Source organism: Macrobrachium nipponense, chromosome 23 (genome assembly GCF_015104395.2).
Source record: "Macrobrachium nipponense isolate FS-2020 chromosome 23, ASM1510439v2, whole genome shotgun sequence".
Classification (NCBI taxonomy): Eukaryota; Metazoa; Arthropoda; class Malacostraca; order Decapoda; family Palaemonidae; genus Macrobrachium; species Macrobrachium nipponense.
Window position 1 is genome coordinate 18,448,456 of NC_061090.1, and position 18,242 is coordinate 18,466,697.

Consider the following 18,242-nt stretch of genomic DNA (forward strand, 5'->3'; position numbering starts at 1 on the left):
TTGCGCTTTTGGACTGTTATATGTAAACTTAGTATGTATTCATTTTTTTTCGCTCGGGAAACTAGTTCCGCATATGAGGCGTCACTAAAAAACATAGAAAAATACAACATAAAAAGTGTCGAAAATCATCATAATCTCAAAATTTTTGTTGTAATCTAACCAGAAACTTATTTTTATTAATATACTGTGCTAAACTATAAAGGATTTTTATCATAGTATGCGTTTTTTAAAAGCGTCGTTAACTCGGAGCGTCGGAAGCGTCAGCGTCGTAACCTCGGAACAAGCGTCGTAACCCAGGACGGATTTTTCCATTGAATATTTAAGAAAAAGCGTCGTAACCTCGGAACGTCGTAAGCCGGAACCGTCGTAACCCGGGGACCGCCTGTATTAGTAAAAGAACATTCATACTCCCTGCACCTCTTGCATACCGTGTGAGGGTCTACCGAAGCTTTCGGCAACCTCACCTTACAGCCTACATTCACACAACGTCTCACAACCATACCAGAGTCAGACATATTTAAAGAAAAAATCCAAAATCAAGTCCACAAAACAGTCCACAAAGCGTATGCCAATCCAACAATCCAGATACGTCACCAAAAGTCGGTCAAGAAGATCAATTGCCGGTGAAAAAAGAAAAACCAATCGAGAGGAACCAACAACAATGTTGATGGTCCGGCGACAGAAGAATTCTGATTAGAAAACGGGGATGGTTCCTAGTCCTGCCACCCAGGGCAGGGCGGTAGATCACCTGACCTACCTGTAGCGTGTGCCGCGAAATTTGAAATTCTGTCGGAGACGACGGAGTCTATAGCTAAGTATATATCTGGCAGGGAAGTTGAATGTATAAAATTCACGTTTGGAGGGAGAGTCCTTCCAAGACCTCCTATGTTCTGAAGGAGAGGAGCTCCTATTTGGAGAAGAGTCATAACCTCCAGGAACGAGTCCCCGACTCTTGGCCTCCTGGCTCTTGACTCTTGCCTCCTGACTCCTGCCTCCTGGCTCCTGACTCCTGCCATCCTGACTCCTGCCTCCTGCCTCCTGACTCCGGACTCCTGCCTCCTGACTCCGGACTCCTGGCTCCTGACTCCTGCCTCTTGGCTCCTGCCTTCTTCGGCTCCTGCCTCCTGCCTCTTGCCTCCTGGGCTCTTTTTGCCTCCGGCTCCTGCCTCTTGCCTGGATGCCTCTACACTCCTGGCTCCTGGGCTCCTGCCTCCCTGGTTGACTCCTCACTCCTGGCTCTTGGCTCCTGCCTCCTGGGTGACTCCTCACTCCTGGCCGGTGCCAGACGTCTGATCGTTTTCATCCAGGTTCGTACCGGAAACCTCACCTCGAGTAGGAGTATCGATCCTGGAGGCAGATACCTCCATACGTCTGGAGGATCTTTTAATAGGAAGGGAAGTGTCTTTCCTTCTAGGAGGCTCCTTTGACAGGACTCCTACAAACGACGAAATCTGTTCCTGCATCGCCATCATGAACCTCTTTGTAGCCTCCTCTTTATCCTCTTCGGGAGGAGGGGAAGGAGGAGGGGAGGAGTCCATAGCCTCCACCTCCTGCCTCCTTCTCACTCTAGTTGAAAGAATGGCTCTTCTTGCCTTCTTTACTCCCGAGGGAGACTCCTCAGGGAAGTTTTCAGGGCTCGAGTCAATATTCGGAGCCTTCCAACTCTCTTGAGAGGCCGAGATCGATCTGAATCTCTCCAATCACGTCTCGGTGATGAAGATCCCGACGACGAGAAACACTCACGTAGGACGCTTTTTACAATAGCGGTCCTTGGCAGTCTGGGGTGTCACAGAAACCGCCGAAGGGACACCTGATCGGTGGGGATTCTCCACAACCTCCTTTCGGCTTTCGACATTCCTTCTCCTCTGGGCATGTGAGCTTGGAAGAGGTCTAGACCTAGGAGCGTTGCTGAGCCGACCAGATGCCCCTCCACACACTGGGGACACTCATATCACTGTCCACTGAAAAATCACTAGCCTTACCTTGTATGGCAGCCATTTTGTTTCCATCAACTTGAAGGCTGCTCTTAGATCCGCAAGTTCTTTTGCTGGATCTACAGGTTCTGCAATAGGAGAAGGGGCTGCAATGGAAGGAGAAGTAGCAATACTTACCCTTGGGGAAGATCCCAAGCTTGGAATTAGTTCAGATCTAGAACTACTTAAACTTCTATGAGAAGCCTTCCTCACTCTTTCTCTTTCTAACTTTTTTAAATAATAGTTAGTTCTTCCATTCGTTCTCACTCAAGTTCTCACATTCCTTACAAGTATTAGTAAAAGAACATTCATACTCCCTGCACCTCTTGCATACCGTGTGAGGGTCTACCGAAGCTTTCGGCAACCTCACCTTACAGCCTACATTCAACACAACGTCTCACAACCATACCAGAGTCAGACATTATTAAAGAAAATTCCAAAATCAAGTCCACAAAACAGTCACAAAAAAAAAGCGTATGCCAATCCAACAATCCAGATACGTCACCAAAAGTCGGTCAAGAAGATCAATTGCCGGTGAAAAAAGAAAAACCAATCGAGAGGAACCAACAACAATGTTGATGGTCCGGGCGACAGAAGAATTCTGATTAGAAAACGGGATGGTTCCTAGTCCTGCCACCCAGGGCAGGGCGGTAGATCACCTGACCTACCTGTAGCGTGTGCCGCGAAATTTGAAATTCTGTCGGAGACGACGGAGTCTATAGCTAAGTATATATCTGGCAGGGAAGTTGAATGTATAAAAATATCATTTTCACATATGTGACTTCCCAAACAATTACATAGCTGATTCCACGGTGATAGGAAGGTGGGAACAGGGAAATTTCACCTTCCAAAACATTAAATGTGTTAATGACTTCGAAAAATGGGATTGCTGTACCTTACCAGGTGAGAGAGAAGCTGCAGTTGAGTACTACCTCTGGTCAGCAATCTCATCCCTACTCTAGTGGGACTTTGTACCATGTTAGTTCACTGATGGTTAACAAAGTGAACATACAAATTGTCCTTGCCCTGGGTGAAGACCACAAACAAACAATCATCACCTACACTAAAAATTAAAAAACCACAACCCTAACCACAAAGTAAAAACTGGAGGGTACTCTGGGTACTTCGTACCCCCGGACCACCCAGAAACTCGACGTACCTCAAAAAAAAAACAAGGCGAGAAGACAGTAGCGGGATAGAAGACCCCCTATGCTTCCTTTCACAACACCATACCAGCCACAGATAATGGTCCCAACTTACTGCTGTTTTCAAAAGCTGCTTCTTGAAGGATAGAGGACAAAGATGTATCATGTCGAAAGGCTAACATGGTAACTGCTGATATTTTGTGAGCCTTCACTTTAAGGATAAAGTTCTCTTTTTGAACTTGCAAGTGTACTTCTAAAATCAGACTTTTCTCTCAAAAAGAATGAGAGCATTTTTGGAGAGCAGTCGAGAAGGATCTCTCACTGAATACCATAGGCCATTAGAGGGCCCTCTTATCTTTCCGGTTCTATGAAGATAGTATCTACGGTGTTCCCCCCGTATTTGCGGGGGATGCATACCAGACCCCCAGGAATAGCTAGAATCCACGAATAGTTGAAACCCTTATAAAAACACTTAAAATGCCTATTTTGTTGGTTAAAACTCAAGAAAAACCCAATAATAAAAGGAATTTGTGGATATTTCTCATGGAAAAGTACAGCAAATTGGCAAATTTCCTACGAATAAAGGGTAGATATGTTCCGGAGAGAAATCAGAGAAAAAATCTCCATAACATTTCTAATAACAAAAGAATAAGGCCATCACTTTGAGTGAATCCCAAATAATCATTTATTGCTTGAATTTCGCTCACCCTATTAGCTGTTGCTAAAGCCACTAAAAACAGTGTTTTTCTTCTAAAGTTTTTAAGAGAAGTTGAATGTAATGGTTCAAACTCTGAACCCAAGAATCACTTCAACACTGTTATGTTCAACAAGATAGTATACCCAGACTTCTCCAACTCAGATGTTTCGAAAGATTCAATCAGGTCGCTACATCCTGATTAGTCAACAGATCAAGTCCCCTATGCTTGAACACTGAAGATAACATGGATTGGTAGCCTTTATGGTAGAAGGAGAAAGCTTCCCCATAAACCTTAGGAATAGCAAAAAATCCGCTATTTGAGCTACAGAGGTTGAAGAAGAACAGATGTGACCCTGTCTACACCTACCTCTGAAAATCCTCCACTTCAATTAGTATAACTTGCACGAAGAAGCTCTTCTGCATCTTGCAATAGCTTCTGCTGCTTTGCGAGAAAAACCTTTTGCTCTGACAAGGCTCTGACAGTCTGAAGCCTGTCAGAGCCACAGCAGATAACCCTTGATGATACCTGTTGAAGTGGGGTAGTCCAAGTAGTGAGCGACTTTGTGGAAGAAGACTGGGGAAGTCTAAAAGTAGCTGAAGAAGGTCTGGGAACCATTCGTTCCTGTGTCACAATGGGGCCACGCGAGTCATCAACAAGTTCTGATGCGATACGTATTTGTCAAGGACTTCTCCGAAAAGGCCGAAAGGAAAGGCATACACGTCGAGCCCTGTCCAATCTAGGAGCATCACATCTGTTCTCCAAGCTTGCAGGTCCATAACAGGTGAGCAAAAGATTGGGAGATGATTGTTCCTAGAGGTGGCGGATAGATCTATGGATGGTTTCATAACCTCCAAAGATCCTGGGAAACTTTTGCATTTAGAGTCCACTCAATTGGAGGTACTTAATTGGAGCAACTCAATTTGTCTGCTAAGGTGTTCATTTTGCCTTGTACGAAGCGTGGGAAAAGTCTGACTTTGTGACTGTTCGCCCAAAGCAGAAGTTCTGTGTATATCGCCAATGCTTTGAGACCTAAGAAAATCACCTTCAATTCTTTCACATTGATGTGGAGCATCTTCTGATGGTCTGACCACATCCCTGACACTCTCTGATCCCCCATGAGTGCTCCCCAACCCAAGTCCAATGAGCTGGAGTAGAACTCTAGGTCGGGGTTCAAAGTGACAAGAGATATTCCTTCTTGCAGTTTCTTCTCTGACAGCCACCACTGAAGATCTACTTTTATTTCTTTTGTTATTGGAAATACAAACGAGTCTGGCTGTTTCTTCCGACACCAACTCGCTTTGAGGAAGTACATGTACCCCTTGTTTAATGACGGGGTTCCATTTCTGCGACCCTGTCGTTAAACGAGTCATTCTCTTTATTTCGACTAATTGTACACAGCTGCATGCAATTACACTCACAACCAAATTACAATTACCTAACTTTATCCCATCTTCTAGTTAAGTAAGTTCAAAAACAGTAAAAGAGAATGATAAAAGTGTTGTTTTAACATTATACTCGTTGCATAAATGTGTACAGCCATGAACAATCAAACGATAAACAAATTTTTTGCTAAGTACCCACAACCGAATTGGATAACATCATCATCTGTTTGGCTGGTATTTAAACCATCGTATGATAGTAAACAATTACCGTAGTTATGTTATAAATGACGTTATGTAGAATAGGACTGATGTTTTTATGTAATAAAATGAAGTTTTTATGATAAAACAAAAGTTTATGTATACTTACCTGGCAGGTAATATATATACTATATTCTCTGTTCCACCTGGCAGAAATTTTCAAAACTCGCGGCCAATCGCTAGTAACCTATTAGTAGTTCAGGCAAACCACCACCACGTTACCGTGGCGCTAGCGCTAGGACCGTTCCCAATTGGGCCAGATTTTCTCTGAACCCTGTCCCCTGAGGGGAGGCGGGTGGGAATTAAATTATATATACCTGCCAGGTAAGTATACATTAAACTTGTTTGTTTTATCATAAAAAACTTCATTTTAATGTATGACACTTACTGGCAGGTATATATATAGCTGATTGACACATTTGGAGGTGGGTCAAGGACAGCAACATTCTTAGAGTATAAAAATATTATTAAAATATTATTAAAACTCCAGGTTCCTTACCTGCTAAAGGTAGCTGACTTCATAGGTCCTGCCTCTAAGCTGCTTAAACCTTAGTAGCTCTCAACAAGGAAGTGTCCTGTTATGTTGAAGAAGCTAAGACTGGAACTGACAACTGGACGTGACCAATGTGTTGACAGATCCTTACAGCCCTCTTATGCCACGGCATTCAAGCTAGTAACAGATTATTTACCTGAACTACACACACACCATCACCAGATAATACCAACACGACTGAGAAAAGTACCGCACCCTTTTCTCAGACGACCAAAAAACACAAACACCATCACCTAATAAAAACAACTAGCTTACAAGAAGGTTATGGGGTAGTAACTCCTTTGCCCAATACTGTACCCGAGGACACGTATGGACCTAGCGTCTGACAATTATCGAAGGTTGTCTGAACGTCCCTAAGATAATGAGACGCAAATATTGAATTAGTTCTCCAATATGTTGATTCAATAATCTCCTTGAGGGCTAAATTCTTTTTAAACGCTAATGAAGTCGCCACTGCCCTGACTTCATGAGCCTTCACTTTTAAAATACCAAAGCTCTGCTCTTCACACAACATATGAGCCTCTTTAATTAACTCTCTCATGAAGAAGGCTAGAGCGTTCTTCGTCATGGTCTAGTGGGGTCTTTAACTGAACACCACAGAGCATCAGACCTCCCTCTGATAACTCTTGTTCTTTCCATATAACATCTCAACGCTCTCACTGGGCAGAGAACTCTTTCTTGCTCGTTTACCCCGACCAATTCAGCTAGACCCAAAACTTCAAAGGATCTTGGCCAAGGATTAGCTGAATCCTCATTCTTGGCCAAGAAACCTTCTTGGAATGAACACACTGCATTGCCGTGTCTCCATCCCACCTTCTTCGATATGGCCTGAAGCTCACTACAAATCTTTTAGCAGTTGCTAATGCTACTAAAAGATAGTCTTCTTAGCAAGATCTCTCAGAGAGGATTCCTCTAACGGTTCGAATTTGCTAGAAGTTAAATACTTCAAGACACATCCAGGTTCCACGCAGGTGGCCTGCCTTCTGATTGTTTCTTCGTCCCAAACGACCTAATCAGATCTCTCAGATCTAAGTTATTCGAGATGTCTAGATCCCTGTGTCTAAACCACTGAGGTTAGCATACTCTTATAACCTTTAATTGTCGAAACTGACAAGTGTAAATCCTTCCTCAAGTAAAGAAAGAGAAATCTGCGATTTGGGTCACAGAGGTACTGGATGAAGACACGTTCCTGTTTTTACACCACTTCCGGAAATTGTCCCACTTCGACTGATACACCGTGATTGTGGAGGTTCTTCTGGCTCTAGCCACTGCACTGGCCACCTCTCTAGAATATCCCCTCGCTCTGACAGACGTTCGATAGTCTGAACGCAGTCAGACCCAGAGCGAGGGTATTCTTGTGAACCTGTCGAAGTGGGGTTGTTTGAGTAAATCTACTCTTAGAGGAAGCGTCCTTGGCGTATCTACCGTCCATTCCAGTACCTCTGTGAACCAACTTTGGGCCGGCCAAAACGGGGCTATTAAGGTCATCCTCGTTCCTTTGCTCTCCCTGAACTTCTTCATCACTTTCCCCAGCACCTTGAACGGAGGAAAAGCGTACAGATCTAAGTTTGACCAATCCATCAGGAATGCATCTACCGCCACTGCTTCCTGGTCTGGAATCGGAGAGCAATATGTTGGTAACTCTTTGTTCTGGCTGTCGCAAACAGATCCACTACCGGACGGCCCACAACTTCCACAGGCTCTGGCAAACCTCCATGTGCAACGTCCACTCCGTCGAGAGAAGTTGCTCTCTCCTGCTCACAGGTCGCACCCACGTTCTTCTCATCCCTTGTAATTAAAACCTGGTGAGTATCACGACTTCTCTCCTTGTATAACCTGGTGATATCACGACCTTTTCCTCTTCTGCCAGAATTTCTTTTGCCAGATTGTAAAGGGGAAAGAATGAGTTCCCCCTTGCTTCCGAATATATGCCAGAGCCGTGGTGTTGTCCGAGTTGACCTGCACTGTCTTGTTTCGAATCAACTCTTCCTGTTTATGTGCCACTTTGTTTCGTCCTGTTCCAAAGTCCCGACACCTCTTGAGGGCCTAATGTCGCTCCCCAACCCGCGTCCGACGCGTCGGAAAACAAGACGAGGTCTGGGTTCTTCTGCTGAAGCGACATCCCTCTTGCTAACCTGCCTGGCGTTAGCCACCACTTTAATTCCTCCTTTACTTCGGTCGGAATTAGAAACTGGAAGGAATCCGGTTGCGATTTTCTTGGCCATGAATCCTTCAGGAAAAACTGAAGAGGTCTCATGTGCAGTCTTCCTAAAGAAATGAAACCTCTCTAGTTGAAGAGAGTGTGCCCAGTAGACTCATCCACTCTCTTGCAGAGCATCGGTCTTTCTTTAGAAAATCCTGCACCTTTCTGACTGCATTGGCTTGCCTTTCGGGGGACGGAAAAGCCCGAAAAGTCACTGCCGATATCTGAATCCCCAAATAAACTACTCTGTGTTGGGGCTGCAAACGGGACTTTCCCATATTCACTACCAGACCTAGGTCTTTTGCTAAGTCCAACAATGTTTGACTTACGTCCTCAGACATTGAATTCTCGACTGGGATCTTATCAACCAGTCGTCCAGATACAAAGACACTCTGATCCCTCTTAAATGTAGCCATCTCGCCACATTGGACATCATCCTCGTGAATACTTGAGGGGCTGTGCAAAGGCCGAAGCATAGGGTCTTGAACTGAAAGACCCTGTCCTGAATCACAAACCTTAGATACTTCCCTGCTTCCTGGATGAATCGGAATATGAAAGTATGCGTCTTGTAAGTCCAGAGTCGCCATCCAGTCCCCTGGACGTACCGCTGCCAGTACTGAATCGTTCGTCTCCATAGTGAACTTGGTCTTTTCTACGAAAAGATTCAGTTGACTTACGTCCAGCACTGGCCTCCAACCTCCCGAGGACTTTGCAACCAGGAACAGACGGTTGTAAAAACTCCCGAGATTCGTGATCCAGAACAGGTTTCTATTGCTCCTTTCTCTAGCATGGAAGCTACTTGCTCCCACAGAGCGCTTTCTTCTCTAAATCGTTGTAATTTGCGGCCCCGAGGGCTCTCGGAGATGTTGCGAGAGGGGTCTTTTTCACGAAAGGAATCTTGTATCCTTCCCGAGCTACGTTGACAGCCCAGGGATCTGCCTTCATTTGTTGCCAGACTTCCAAAAACCTTGAAGTCTGGCTCCCACTGTCGTCTGGAGGACCGAGTTCTCATTCTTTAGAGGGGTTCTTGGCTCCTCTTTTCGCTGGTACTCTCTTACCCCTAAAGGCGGGTCGAGCGAATGTTCTTCCTCGAAAGGGCTGTTGCGACGGTCTAGTCTCCTTTGGCGTCTTCTTCACCAACTTGGTTGGTAAGAACTTCTTAACCGAAGAAGAAAGAAGATCTTGAGTGGCTTTCTGCGAAAGGGATAGAGCTATATCCCTAATCACCTCTGAAGGAAACAGCTGTTTCGAAAGGGGAGGGGAGAACAGTAACTCCGATTTCTGAGAGTTAGAAACCCTCCTTTTGAGGCGAACGAACACAAGCGATCTCTTCTTAAGCACTCCTGCTGTGAATAACGAAGCCAGCTCGTTCGTTCCGTCTCTAAGAGGCCTTATCCATGCAGGACATAATGCTCTTAGCTGTTTCTAAGTCCTGCGAATCCTCTTCTCCTATGGAATTCGCTAGCGCTCCCAAAGACCAATCCAAGAAATTAAAGACTTCGAAAGTCCTAAAAATCCCTTTAAATAGATGGTCAAATTCCGAGGACGTCCACCAGACCTTGGCCGACTGTAACGCCTGTCTGCGTGAGCTGTCCACTATACTGGAGAAGTCCCCCTGGGAGGAGGCAGGTACCCCCAGGCCTAGACTTTCTCCAGTAGCGTACCATACTCCTGATTTAGAAGCTAACTTAGCTGGAGGAAAAACAAAAGAGTATTTCCCCGCTTCTTTCTTGTCCTTCATCCAGTCATTCACCCGTTGAAGGGCCTTCTTTGCCGAAATTGACATCGTCATTTTCAGGAAGGAGGACTTCTTTGGAGTCCTAGTCTTGGAAAACTGTGATAAGGGGGATAACGGAGCTGTCGGTTTAAATTCCCCCTCAAAAACAGCAATAAGACGTGAAGTCAGAACCTTATAATCTGAAGAAGGTTCTGTATTCTTTTCTTCAATTACTTCCAACTCTTCTTCTGCTGAAGAAATATCTTGCAAGTCGTCGTCGTATTTACGCTTCGTTGACGGACTAGCGTCCTGCCGCCTGCGTCCTGCGGCTAGCGAAGCATCGGCGTCCTGCCGCCTCTCGATGTCTTGCCGCCTGCGTCCTGCGGCTACCGATGCGTCTGCGTCCTGCCGCCTCTCGATGTCCTGCCGCCTGCGTCCTGCGTCCATCGTAGACACGCTGCTTCCTTGCCGCCCCTTGGCCGCCTGCCTTCCCGCGTCCACCATTGGTCCCGCGTCCTGACGTTTGCGTCCTGCTTCTACCGACACTATTTTCCTCCTAGCGCCAGTGCGCCCTGCGTCCTCGGCGAACGCGTCCTTGTCTTCCCTTTTCGAAGAAGACTTAATGGGAAGTGGAAATCGTCCTTACGCCTCGAAGATGCTTGTTCAGGAGCATCCCAAGACTTCACCAACACTGCCAACTTGGACTGCATTTCCCGTAAGAATGCTTCGTACCATCCTCCTGAATGGTAGACGACGAAGGATGAGGATTACGAGCTGGACTGCGACCTAAAGGAGAGCGATCTTGTACTCTACCCGACGGAGAAATACGATGGAGGATCCATAAGAAGAGGCGATTCTCCCAAGGCAATACCATGCCGAGACGGACGTATATCGCCAGTGCGATTTGCGTCCTCTCTAGTACGAAAAATCCTTTTCCTCTTGATCGGTACTGGGGGGGGGCTTCCCCCGTCTTCCGAGGATGACAACACCTCAGGACTACTCCCAGCCTCACTATCTTGCACCTGTCTCTCGAGAGCAGTTGATGTCCTGAACGTCCTCTTGAGTGGGCGAGACACCACTGCATACCGACGTTCTCGCTCGGAAGTCGAACCTTCCGAGGACGCACACTTCCCAGTTACGCCTTTTCTGCGGCGAACTGCACAGCCTGGGAATTGCAACAGGACTGTCGAAGGGACGCCTGACCGTGTCAAAACCTCTCTCGCCTCCCTTCGACTGTCGACATGCCTTCTCCCTTGGGTCTGGGAGCTTGACAGAGGTCTAGGTCTAGGAGCACGAGAGAGACGATCAGACACCCCCTCCACTACACTTTCACTGACATCGAAAGCACTAACTTTGTCTGTAAGTCGCTGTATCTGGTCGCCCATGGACGCAAGGGCAGCGAACACTTTCACAATATTTGTATCGTTCGTGTCCTCCGATACAGCAGCGGGCGCAGGAGATACCTGGGGAGAAGGAACTACCAATTCTACATTAGAAGGAGCTGGAGAGGAAATACAATCACTCCTTTTACTCGAAGAATTTGATTTCTCACTACGAGAAACAGATCTCCTTACACGATCTTTCTCCAGTCTCTCAACGTATTCATAAAGACCTTCCATTCCTTCTCTGATAAATTCTCACATTCAATGCATCTATTCTCCCAAGTACACACATTCCCTACATTTCTTACAAACGGTATGAGGGTCGACCGAAGCTTTCGGCAGTCTTACCTTACACCCCTCTTTTACACACACTCTAAACATACTTCCCGAGTCAGACATCTTAAAGAACAATCCAAAGCGAATGCCAAGCTAACGTTTCCGAGTACAATACCAAAATCCAAGATCAGTCAGCAACGAGAATGAAAATTCTAGCAGGGAACCACCAACAAGTTGTTCCGGTTCGGCTGGCAGAGAAAATCTGGCCCAATTGGGAACGGTTTCCTAGCGCTAGCGCCACGGTAACGGGTGGTGGTTGCCTGAACTACTAATAGGTTACTAGCGATTGCCGCGAGTTTTGAAAATTTCTGCCAGGTGGAACAGAGAATATAGCTATATATATACCTGCCAGGTAAGTGTCATACATTAAATTTATTCGCTATAGATAAAAGATCAGCAAGGAAATATACTGTCAAATTAAACTGTAAGTGGTAGCTGAAGCTGAGAAAACTGTTCAAGCTGCTAGTGACTATTATTGTGCATCGGCAACAAGGATAAAACTCCCGTAAACTTATGCCATCAAACACAACTGTAGATAAAATTAAGAGAAAATTATTTTAAACAAAACTACTGGACATGAACAAACACATTTTACTGTTGTTTTCATTTCACACCGATAAAAGATAAATAACGCAAAGCTTCAATTACGATGAAATCTAATGAAATTAACAAACAGAATCACATTGTAATTTTTTTTTTCACAATAAACATGCCCCCAATGCAATCTGTTAAAGAAAAAAATTATCTAGTTCACAATAAGATGTATTCATGTCATATTTTGACTTAAAAACACATTATATGACAATAAATGACCTTGTCTCATATAAGTAATGTATCTAGATATGTATTCGTTTATGCTACTAGAAGCAAGAAAATTCACTCAGAATGGAGTTAAATACGGCAAAATAAACTCGTATTCCATCAGCTGATTTCCAAACCAAACCACTGACCGCTTCGTTAGTATTTTATAATACAATAATATGAGAATACGTACGTACAATATTATTGGATAGAGTGAAATAATGTATAACTTTTTAAAAGATTCATGGAAAAAATGTATATTCGTTATGTTTGTATTCTATAATTATCAGCAGCCTGACATCGTTCAATTATGCAGATGTCGGACCAAATCCAATTCTCTTTTCGTGGCCAATTTCTTTTCGTACTGAATTATCATAGTCAGAATGCATCGAACCTCCAGAATTAGCTTACATTAATAATTACTATACCGTATATGTAGTATAGTATGCTGTAGGCTGGGCTACTGTATTCGTATGTATACGATATACCATAGTATACGCTAGGCTAACTCTTGTTGGTGTTATCAATTCTCCATGTATTGAATTATCGTAAGCCAATCTGAATCGAACCTAGAGGATTAGCAAATTTATAATTAATATACTGTTATATGTATAAAGTATACTGAATAATGTAGGCTTGGCTACCCTATATTCGAGATATGATTTTTCTAACAAACAATGGGTTTTTTGGAACCTAACCCTATCGTAAGTAGAAGAATACCTATCGAATGGGTTATAAAGCCGTCGTATCTACGAGTTGTTGTAAAACGAGTACGTTGCTCAGCGAGGAGTACCTGTAAACTGTTAAACTGTTTTTGTTCTCCAAAACAACTTATGTAATTATGCTACACTGAAACAAACGTAATAAACTGTTAAACTGTTTTTGTCCTCCAAAACAACTTTTATGATAATATTAATTAGATAAAATTAATTAGAAGGAAGGGAAGAGGGTAGGGGGGGAGGGAGGGAATAACAAGTGTTGGGACAGTTGTGGGATGCCTATGAGGAGAAATCCATCACCACTACCACATTGGGTCCCCCTTACCGTAGGATAGTGTTCAAAGGTAAATTCTAAGTTAATTACAGCCGACCCCCCAAAACTAATGTTAAATTGTTAATAAGCAACCAAAATACTATAGGGGAAACAACCAACTGAACTAGCTGATCCAGTTTTGACCGCGAGTGGATCCACACTCCGAAAAAGTACTTTAACACGTCCTGACACCGGAGATGGGTACCAGTCACAAGTCATCGGTGGTGAGAGCAACAGCTCAAGACCTCTACTATCCTTTTGAAGTAAGTATTTTCTCCAAAGTTAGAAATTAACGTCATATTTTAAGATTAAACGGAGGTTAATGAAAGTCTAGCCATGTGCAGTGCAAACATACCTCAATGACGCTTTCAAAATTTTTACTTAAAACACCAAACATTTAGAAGATTGACACCATCTTGATGTTTGCGGAGTCACTTGTGTCAATAAACTTTCCATTCCATGTGCTAAATATTTACCGCACACCACTTGTACCCATAGACGCTGGAGCACTTTCTTCACAAAAATCATCAACAAGGAAACTGACGATTTTTCAGTAGAAAGAAGAAGAAGCGTGCACTAGATAATTATTTAAATAAATAGTTAAACAGCAGTATAAGGTCATGAATTGAATAAATCTTTTACATATTCATGATTATTAATTTGAAAATATTCGTTGTTGAAAAAGTAACTAGATTCCTGACTCAAATATCAACAGCTTTGCTATGAACAGTACCTACAGTGTTGTTCGACCTCTTCTATTGTTTATCAGTGTTGCCAATTGGTATGTGTTTACCCTCCCAATTGGGTATAAGACTTACACAAAACCGGGGAAATAAGTGAAATTAGCGTATCTATCTGTAGTATATATACACATTAGTGCAATTTTCTCATTATTGCATTACTATGGCAACTAGAATTCATGGAAACAGTTTGTAAATGCATCGGCGTATGTGTGAAGCTCCACTAAATTGGCAACGATGAAATTTTGCCGTCGTCTGCTCGTTTCTACTTTAGAAATATCTGTAATTTTTCAGGGTTAATTTGGTTGCAAAAATGGGATAATAGACATGAATTAAAATAAACATTTTGAAGTAAAAAAGTAAAGTTAAACTAAATAATCAGTAAAGTAAACAATTAAGGGAATAAAGCTTTGCACCTCATAAACCATGTACTCATGTGCTGCCTGCAACTGTGTTTGTGGAGTGAGCGCTTAGGAACCAGGAACCGCAACGTAGTTCAGGTGCAATTTGGAGTGAATTAAGACCAAAATGTGTATAATTACAATCAAATAAGCAATGTGGAGTTTCAGTTGTGATGGCAGCAAGGATAAAACCACCGATTACAAGGTAAAAATGAATTCAGTTCAAACCATGACCCAGGGAATAAGAAGTTTCATGCTTTCATTAATATAGGCAACAAAATATTGTTTTACTGTGCTGATTACAACTGCAATCATGAGTAAGATCAATAAACGTTACATATATACGCTAATATTGTTCAAATGAGCGCTGGGAAGGCTGGAAAGGATGTGAGATCCATGCCGGTTATGAACGGCACCTCAGTCGGTCAACGCCATATTGGATTCAAAACTGCATTGAAAGCATATTTTACGAAGACCTCACATGCTTATTTTAGTTCGTATGGTGCTTTCATATATCACATTACGCTGACGAAACTTCAATCTTTTGAATGGTATTGTTAAAGATATAATTGTATTCTTGTTTCACCAATTAAATATCAAGTGAATAAGGCTGATCCACGTGAGTACGGTGGATCCAAGGAGGTGTTTCCTCCTAGGAAACTGCAATTTTTCGCCAAATAGTACCAACAGTGTCCCTATTACTTAGATTAACCGTAATGGGCAGATCCCGGAGCAGGCTGCCTACGTCTGAAATTAGTTTCCGTTTACTGTATAGCCTAGTAGCCCATGCACCTGGTTTTCAAGCATTCCCCAATCCTAAAAACACCAGTTTGACAACAATCGACAAAATAAATCCCAAGTAGGGTTGTAGTGAACTGACCAAGTACCTTCCGTGGAAATGAGTAGTCAATTCGTCAATCATCTTAAAAATTATCAGAAAAACCAGTGCTACCACTAAGAATGGGCTCACCTTTTCTCGAGAATCTGGAATCGAATGATGGCCTCTAGGAAGTTTTTCAATGCCGCAAACGATGGACGAAGTGCTAAAGTCTCGACGAATTCCTCTTTCTAGTCTGCTCCTTGCTAATAAACGTAATCCTCTAGCTAAAGAATTCATCGTTAAATATTAACTAAAGACCAACAAGTTAACCAAATTACTAGCGTATGGATGGGGACCGATGGAAACAAAACCATTAGTAGTAGTAGTAAAATGGAGTATTCACTGTAACGGTTCCCAGTCTCCCTCCACTTCATCATATGCTCGTGTTCAAAAGTATTTTTTTATAATTTTATATGCTTTTAATAAATTCTCATGTTGCTTCATTTTTCTCTCTCCGCATAGTTCTATAAACTGTGACATTCTCTCTTTCTGGCATAGCTGTTGCACCCGCGTTGTGGAAAATCGGTTCAGTTCAGTCACTAGACTTTAAATTTTCGTTTTATGTCCTCTTATAAAATTTAATGTGCTCACCTATCCGTTTCCCGTTACGCATCTTTGGCGTATACTTCATTAATTAAAAAATTCTGCGTAGATTTATTCCTTCCTTTCATAAGGGATGCCATTTTACCCTCTAATACAAATACATTTCATGGTCACATTTAAGGGCTCTTTGATTATGTCTCCATACACCATATCGTACCCTTGGAGAATTTTCTATTGCAATTTCAGTAAGATTGAGATTTGCTTTGGCAGACGACAAGAATTTAGTGATGGTAAAGCAAAACTCTCCCAGTATAATCTTCACTATCGTTAGCGTCTTACAGGACTTTGCTAGAACTGAAAATGGGTGGTAATGTTAAGTTTATAGCTTTTGTCCATTTCTCTCTCTCTCTCTCTCTCTCTCTCTCTCTCTCTCTCTCTCTCTCTCTATTCTCTCTCTCTCTCTCTCTCTCTCTCTCTCTCTCTCTCTCTCTTTCTTTGTTGTCTTTGTGAGTACGAAACTATTTGTATTTCGTAACTTTTCTAAAACTATTTCTTGTGGGTGCTTATTCATGGTGATAATTATTAGGTTGCTTTTTCTTCTATGTATGTTTAATCCGCAGTTGTACTACCTTCTAATATTATTCCGAAGTTATTGTTGTCGCTATTACATCTTCCTATGTGCATGCTAGGGGCAGGCCATCATCTGCAAAGGAAAAAAATTTAAGTATTTTTCAAATAATTGAGACGTTCATTCTGTAATTCTGATCCTCTATCTGCGAGTTCTTTCATCAAGATGTAAAGATCGGTTTGAATAAGACAATAACGTTCACACGCACACATGCTTATATATATATATATATATATATATATATTATATATATATATATATATATAATATTAATATATATATATATATATATATATATATATATATATCATTGGTCTACCAAATGAACTACAGTTGAGACTGTAGCGATGGGGACCTTTTGTCTGTAACGGCACCTACCATTATAGGTATATTACTTATCTATAAAGGAAAGGATAACCACCAAGAAACCGTGATTCATACGATTCATCAATTCTTTCGTGAATTACAGATTTCCTTGGAGATATTCTGTAAATCGAATACGTCGATTCCTTACGTGAATAAGTCACCCAAGACCAGATATCACTACTTATAACAAGGGGTCACAGCTAAGCTTATTTGATCAAATTGGGTCCCGCCAGATTTATCGTTTGAGGCCTTTCCTGTTTTCTAAGAGGAATACACAGCTACCGACGACATGAAATGAAGAATGGGGAAATAATATTCTTCACATTATTGTGCATACTATATTAACAGAAAATTTTCATTTGGAAACTCATTTTTATATAAGAAAATAAAAATGTCCTATATGATCTATCATTCTATTATTGGGCCCCAAAATACCTAGCGCCGGTATTGGTCTCTGATAACAGTGAGTATAAAAAAGAAATTTCTTTTTCTTGATAAATGTCACGTAATTCATGAGGAAGGCATTCCCGATGACAGATTGCAAGGCATTTTAACTGAATTGATGCCTGAAAAAAATTATCTTTAAAATTGTGTTCATTCCCTATTTATATACGTGTATATAGACAGGAATGACTGACCGACCTCGGTTCGTGCAGCTGCATTTGCGTCCGTCCATTTTGATTTTAACACTGATGAGGAACACCGTTCGAAAGTCGGTGTTTATTTTATTTTACATAGTGATACACTTTACTATATAATTGTAGATTTCTATGCCACAGATTGTTCTTCACGAGATTTTGAATTTCTTATGAATGAAGTAATTCATAAATTATTTCTCATCTGTTCTATACTGGATTTTCCATCGTACCTACAGTTTTCAGTATAGAGTTTTCTCTGTTTGAAATTCATTAAAGAGCAAATGGTGTTTTTTTTTCATATCTATTGTGTTCCGAGGACTACCACTGTCCAGGAATAGTGTAAAACAAACATTATGTTATGTTTATTGATGCCGTGCGAATAGCTAATTCAAGAATATAGATTCATACATACATACATATATATATATATATATATATATATAGGGGATACAATCCACAATGATGTAAAATCCTTCTGTGGTTTTATAAAATATATATTTCTTGTACAGGAACTTACAGCTTTCGACCATCAGCTGTGGTCTTGTTCACTAAAATTTGATCATATC